The sequence below is a fragment of the Anomalospiza imberbis genome, chromosome 6 (genome assembly GCF_031753505.1).
Source record: "Anomalospiza imberbis isolate Cuckoo-Finch-1a 21T00152 chromosome 6, ASM3175350v1, whole genome shotgun sequence".
NCBI lineage: Eukaryota > Metazoa > Chordata > Aves > Passeriformes > Viduidae > Anomalospiza > Anomalospiza imberbis.
The window spans coordinates 61,755,016-61,762,662 of record NC_089686.1 but is presented as its reverse complement, the minus strand read 5'-3'; positions in this window follow the sequence as shown (position 1 = coordinate 61,762,662).

Below are 7,647 nucleotides of genomic sequence, written 5' to 3'. Positions count from 1 at the left end.
AGAAGGTTTTTTGGATCACAAGAGGGAGCTCATATTTTTCTGTTATGTGCAATGTGCGGAGGCAGCGTGGAGAACTCACTGTAAATCCACCTGGTATAGAAATGAGAAAAATCAGATCTATTTTAATAAACAAGTTGGATACAGATGCAAGTTTGAATTCAAATCAATCCCTGCTAAAGACTTTTTCACCGAAACCAGGATTGTCCCAGATTTTGTTCATGAACAGATAACGTCACATTTTACAATGTGCTTTGATAGTAAAAACATGCAACATGTATGCTGATCCTCTTCTGTGAATAACTTCCATGGTTTCAGTGGAACCATGTATGGGATGGCAGATGTCTGCCATGAAGAATGATGGCTGCAAAATCCACCCTCCCTCTGTACACAACAGTAATACAGAAAAGCTAATGCTCCTAAATAAATCTGGCATTCCTCGTCAAGCCCCACCATGCGCACATTGCAGTAGCAGCAAGAGGCTGCCGTGGAGTTTTGGAACGCTCCCGAGCCATTTACAGCCCAAAAGCAAGAATCACCAAAGGAGCAATGGGAAGGAAGAGAATGAGCTTGGTCTGCAGACTTTGGTCACTGTGCCTGCACCCAGCAAATCCCAGAGAAGAGTGCTCCAGAGAGCTGTGCAAGGTGCTGGAAACACAGCAAGTCAGTTCCATGATCAAAATCTCTCCTCCTCCTCCTCCTCCACAGCTGAACTATTTCCTGAAAACCATTTTCTAATCTATAGTCCTGTTGAAGCCTAAATGTCTGGAACTAAGAGTTTTCCAGTTTTTATCAGTTCCCATGTTCTCCAAATTTCACATTTTAAAAACTTCCAGATGTTTTCTGGCACTGAGCCAACTCTTTTAATCTCATTCCTCACAGGTCTGCACATCTTCCCAAGCAATCCTGCTCCCTTTGTATTGTTTTCACCTCTTTGAAGGAGCCAGGTTTTCCTCATTTATCCGCAGACATCCACACACAAATACATCCCTGTGCCTGAAGGGCCCCGGAGCTGTGCATGACAAGATGAAGAGCATAACTGTGAAACATCAAGAAACTGTTTCAATCTCAAAATTATCTAGGGAGAGTTTGGATATTTTTTTTAATTTGTTTTTGGGGGGGAAATAATTTCATGTATAGTTTTGAGAAGAAAGCTTGAATTTTTTTTTTTCCTGTAATCTCAAGCATCATTTAAGCTTTCCTGGCAATATTTCACCACGCAATTTCATCAACTGCATACATGTCCAGAAGAAAATAGCACAGGTGCCTCCTCTAGATCAGTGTATTTTGGATATTTGCCTGTAAGCACCCCTTTTCATGGGCCTTTCAGTCACTGTTTAAGTTCTCAGTGGGAATTATTTATGAAGAACAAAAAATCTGTAAGGTATTGTTTTCTGTGCAGATCTGTTTCAATGTTATTTAAACGTTGATATGTTGGTGGATGCTCTGCTTTTAAAAACAGAAAAATAACAAGACTGTGGTGTGCTGTGCTGACTGGCTTAGCCACAAGTTGTTCCAACATCTGACTAAAACTACCAAACTCGTAATACCCAAAACAGGTATGGAGATCATTAGCAGTTTAAACTAAGTGACATTTATTAACTTTAAAAGGTCACTCCTCTCTGCATCTAGCACTTGGCAGGTCCACCCACAATCCATTCTCCCCCAAAAGACTTCCCTGAAAACAAAGTGGACCACCTCCAAATTCACCCTATTATCATTAATAGATTCAAAAGGAATAAAAATGGAAGGCTTGCAGATCCATGCAGCTGGCCCTGAATGCATCATAGATATGTGTTGAATGTTTTGCTAATTTGCAGATCTATTCATATTATTCAGTTTTATTGTAATATAAATGCCATAAAACTCCTCATCATATTTCTCAGCGTTGTGTGATAATTTACACTTCAATTCTGTTCACATGTCCTCAGTAAACTGCATAAAATCAGATTTTCCTTAAATACAATGCAAAATACCATTTGTGGCTTAATAAAAATCATGCACACATTTGAGGAAAAAAATAACAGAACAGAGTAAAAGAGCGTAAAATTTTCTAATCTCTCATTACTGCAAGTTAAAAGAGCAGCTGAGAAAAAAGAAAACAGAAGAATTTTATTAAGGGTTATGCTGTATATATTCGGGTAATAAATGTATGTCTGACCTTTTTACAGTACCCAAACTTGCCAGCTGCTGGAAGGCTTTTTAATACCCAAAACATGTATGGAGATCATGAGCAGCTCAAACTAAGTGACGTGTATTAATTTTAAATGTTGTAATAGAAATGCTGGCAAGACTGGTAATATCAATAAAATAATGACACCAGCACTTCTATTACAACAAAAACTGCCTACCAAGCTGACAAAAAGCACTGGGCACCTTCCCACAGCTCACACCTGAGTCCAGTTTGTGTCCAGGAGGAACCTCCTAAAACACAGAGGATATTTGACTGCACCATTGTTTCCAACGAGAAAGCCACTTTACCATGGCAAAGCAAAGAAACAGGGGACCACGAGTCTTGATAAGGAATGTCTTGCTAGTAACAGATCACTTGAGGACGGAGCTTTCTTCTCCATATTTAAGGCAGTTAAGCCACTTCACCGTGTCTAACACAAGTTTTCCACGTTGGAGAGGAAGTGCCATCTCTAGTTTTGCACTGTCCAGAGGCCTGGAGCCCAGTCTAAACCTGGCAAACACTGGCAAGGCTTGGTTCCACTGTTAATGAGCCCTTAATGACGCCAGCAAACCACAGCATGAGCTGGCAAGAGCAGCAGCCTTTCCTTTCCCCAAAGAAGGGAAAAACACTACAGCAATCTGCACTAGAGCCTGGACTCTGCAATCTGTGTGTGTGTGTGTGTCATAATGTGATATTCAAAATGCTTTTGTGTTAGCTCTTTAGACCTTTTCCTGTAGCAGCTAAGGAACAGCTCAACTCATGCTCTGAGGCTGACATGATGTTCTGATACTCCTCATTCCCTCTTGGACACGGCTTTGACCACCACCACCGAGTTGTGTGTCCTCTCAATTCTCAGCTCAAATCTGAGCAGTGTGCTGGCTCCTCAGTCGTCAGCACACCTACAATGAAATGTGATGCTGGGATCTCGTGCAAGTAAAAGTGCTTGCTGAGTTTTGGTAACCGCTGACTCAGAACTAGGAATTCATGTCATTTGCAAAGATGCAAATTTTCTATACGTGATCCTAAACCCCCCACAAAGCAAAGGGAGTCATGTGAAAAGGTTTAAGGTATTGATATTTTACCTTGTGAACTTAACCACTGTTATCTCTACAAACACCAAATTTACTCTAAAATGTTCCCCAAATCTAGCACAATGCCCGAAGATAAAATGCAAATAGCAATAAAACAAACCTACAGGTAGATCAGCACTGCAAAGCACAGGCTCTTGAATGTTTTGCATGGCAATATGCTACCTGGTGTTTCCTAAGGCCAAAATTGCCAACAGCTGTCAATTATATTTAAGACAGAAAGAGTAAATCGGCTGCAGAAATCCCAATACGGAAGCTTTTACCTCCTGCATTCCAGAGACATGCCATTCTGTGCCACGTGTATTGTCGAGCCTCCTCTCACACATCTCTTCAGCAAAGCAAAAAAATTGGACTCTTACTCTTGGGTCTCCTCTGCCACCTGCAGGGATGGGCAAAACCAAACAGAACACAAAAGAATTAGTGACTTTCACTTGTGGCATAATGAACAAAGTGTGAGAAATCACCACTTTCTGAAACATGCACTTCTTTTTTCCATTTACTAAAAGGAATAATTTACAATTGCTGCTCCTGTTTAGTGGCTAGACACCGCTATCAATGCCAGTGTTTAAATAACACTACCAAGCTTAAAGCTGATTGTTACAATTAGTTTTCTAAATTTTTAGCAAAGTGGTTGAAATATATAAGGTGCAACTACATTAAACATACCAACACGAAATCAAACCAACACAAGTCTATCTTGAGACCAGTCTGGAAGCCTGAAACCTTGAAAAACTTCTTTCAGTGGTAGTTCCTAGCCTTTTATTCACAAAACCAGAATAGCATCCATCCAGCTCTTGATACACATTCTTAAACGACATAAAACCAGTGAATGCCAAAGCACTGAATTACCAATAAATTAAGGGTAGCTCTTTTCAATAGAAAGTAAGAGTATTTTCTGGTCAATTCCACTGGAAAATCATTCCAGCATGAATATGTTTGTAAACAAGGGATGGAATCAAAGCAAAGTAGTGACAACAAACTTAATACAGCACTCCAAGTGGTCAGACATGAGGAGATGGCCACGCACCTAAAGAAAGGGAAGAGAACAGCCACAGTTATTTCTTCAGTTCAGCAAATACAGCTATTTTCCAGATTATATTTCTTTACTAGAACGAACCTGTTCCCGTAATAAAACTAGTATTCTGCCTGGGAAATACGAGTCAGCCAGCATTTTCTGTGAGCTTCAGAAAGGCTGGAACACCAAACTCTTTGAATGTCAGCTCTTGTCCTCTCGGTGGCACGCGTCTCTGCACATCCTTCTCCTCTTCCAGGGCTCAGGCACAAAAACTCCAAGTGAGCTCATTTCTGGCTCAGTGATTTTAGCCTGGACTTGGGGGAAGTTTGAGGCTCTTTGCTTTGTCTGGCTGGGGGAGCTTATCCTCTCTAAAGAAAAAGCTGCTGTCAAATAATAACCAGTATAAGATTTCACAAAAGCAGTTGGGTCAAAGAAAAAAAATTTTCATTTCATGTCAATTATTGTCATCTCCTTCAGCTAACTCTAAGATCTTATAAGACACTCCAGACTCAAATATTTGGCACAGAATGACAAAGAAAGAATTACATTTGACCTACCAACATTTTCCAGACTCACTCCTGTCCTTACCGTTGAATCACTGTTCTCTTATATTCCAGTATTCTCATCTAGTTTCCACAAAACCTGCTGCACTGACTGCACCTGGAAGCTGGTCAGCAAGGAATTTAGAAAGCCACAGACAAGGAGCCCAGTGCCAACACCTGGGATAGCTTTCAAAAGGACAGGTTGCTATGTTAGGCAGAAAAGCAGATAAGTCCCAGTGGAGTACTTGACAAATATTAACCCTGGTGACTTGGACTGCAGACGTGTACATTTTAAGATGCTGTTCGTTGTTTTACTGGAGATTTGCACTTATGGATACCTGGTTATACACAGCAGTTCATTCCTAACCCTACTAAATAATTAGCAATGATATGACCAATAAATAAAAACATACATTTGCAGCGACTCCTGGCATGTGAACAAACCATGTAAAAGGAGGAGGCTTGCTAGGCTGGCACAGCAGAAACAGCAGCTCTGGCTCCTCAGCACAGCCAGCAAATGTGCTCTGGAGCTTTTTGTTGTCAGTATGGGACAGGCTCTGCCTTTGCATCCCCTCACACTGCAGTCCTCTGCAATTTCCCTTTTAACTATCTGCCATGTCAGCTGAATTGTCTGATGCTGCATTTCTACTGATGAGGAGAACAGCAGCACTTCATGGCTCAGGCTAGTAGGGAAATCAGTTAGCTTGATCATAAATACCTCCAAGCAAACTGGGAAGCACATCAGCCTCACCCTGAAATAAATAAAATACAGCCTTCCCCCAACGCATATTCAATTGACAAACTTCAAAGCAATTTAGATGTCTTTACCTTAAAGTCTACTTTGGAAGTGATCACTATGCTTACTTCTTAAAACTTTCATCAGATCTCTTTTTTTTTTCCAGTTTAGCAAACCCCAGCTGAACTTGGAATATCAGATTTTGCCCGATTTTGTCTGTCCTTTAAAACAGCTGCTAAGGCATTACACACAGCTGGCATCAACTGTCTGGTCTGTCATTGCTGAGCCTTCCTCAGGTCCATACTAATAAACACTATATTCATTTTTTCTGATCATCAGGTGTTTTATGTGGACCTACTAGAGACCACTGAAAGGCTGACAAAAACCTCTTCATTTTTTTCTTTTTTTCTCATTTCCCTCTGTACACTCGAGCACTCAAAATTGGGATTGCAAAGATGTCTGCTCAGTGAATTGAATCCTCTTCCTATGATAACCTGAAGGATTATTTGTAAAGCTTCATTTCATCCCCTTCTGATAGTGATAACTTGCCTCTTAAACTGGGTAAAATACCTCACTTCATAAAATAGCACTCATATTGATTTTCTGCCTCTCACTCATTTCACATCTTGTTTTCAAGCTCATGACGTGGGCATGTAATTTTTTATTAGCCTACATTAAAAATAACCCACATCAGTAAAACACAAGGATCCTGTTCTGTCAGTAGCTCCTTCTCCTTATTTCAATTTCTTCCAAGATGGACAATGAAGCAGTTCCTACTACACTTCAACTGGATTTGGCCTTCTCCATCTTTTTGAATGTGTTCCCAGGCTTACAGCTGCTTAGAATTTTTACAGGCAGGAAAACACACTGTAATCAAGGAGCCAGGGTCAAAAATCAATATTAAGAATTTGGGTTAAGACTGTGACGTGGGTGTTGTTCCCATCACCTGCAGTTTTATCCCTGCCTCTGGGATCTGGGGTCACTCCAGTCACTGCTCCCCATCCACACTCAGCTTACAGCTTGTCACAACCTTAGTTTCAAAAGGTAAGGACTTCAAGGGAAGAAGAATGCTACTACCTCAGCGCTTTCAAATTTGCACTGTTTAGGTCAACTAGAACAGAAAAGCATTGATTCCAGGAAAGAGTGTAGACCATACAGACAGCTCTCAAACTAGCACAAATTCATAATTAACAAAACCTCCCCTCCATCCAGACCCCCTCACAGTAATCACCAGAGCCAGGCCCAGAAAAAACTTTCAAATGCAAGTGTTCTCCAACAGGAAATCCAAAAAAGAAAAAAATGAATATATCCATTTGCAGAACAGACTTTTACATCACCCACCTAAATACCAAGGAGAAAGGCCTAATGCTGTTTTCAGCTCCTCCTCAAAGCAACCTGTTTCTTTTGGTCACTTTAAAGTTTTAGAATATTTTTGATATCATCAGAATTATTTTTGAAGCGTGTTGTGTTTCTGCAGGCCTTTTTCCAGCTTCCAAAGGTGTCTGCACTTCAATAGTCTGTTATGCAGATGCATCCAAAGCTGGAATTTGGTTGCTGTTTCTTCACAGTCTGTCAGAAACTCAGCACAGGAAGCATTGTCTCCAGCCAATCCATCCACTTACCGTATCATCTCGTGTAATATCCTGCAGCAGAAATTACAGACACTGGTCCAGCGCCCTCACTGCTCTTTCAGATACCTGTCAGGAGAGATATTTCTTAACCAGCAAAGCATACCCATTCTGAAAAACTATGATGCACTGTCCCGTGGGGATTTTTTTGCCAAGAGTTCAATTCTTTTTTCTTTTAATTCAAGTAGTTCTTATCACTAGACATGCAGTGTTGCACCCAAAGGAGTACAAACAGAAGGCAGATATAGGAAGAATGCATAAGAAGCCAGATAAGATTTTTTTGATAAGCACTGGATGTTTAGTTATGCCCTTGGTCCTGCGTTACTCTGCTGTGTAACCCTAGATGCAGAGCTTGAGTAACTGCTGTGTCCAACAGAACAATACATCCCTGTCTCAGCACGTGGCACACGCCTGCTCACTTCAGGGAGGGAACTCTTCTGTGCCAAGTCCTCTCCGCAGGGAGTTCAT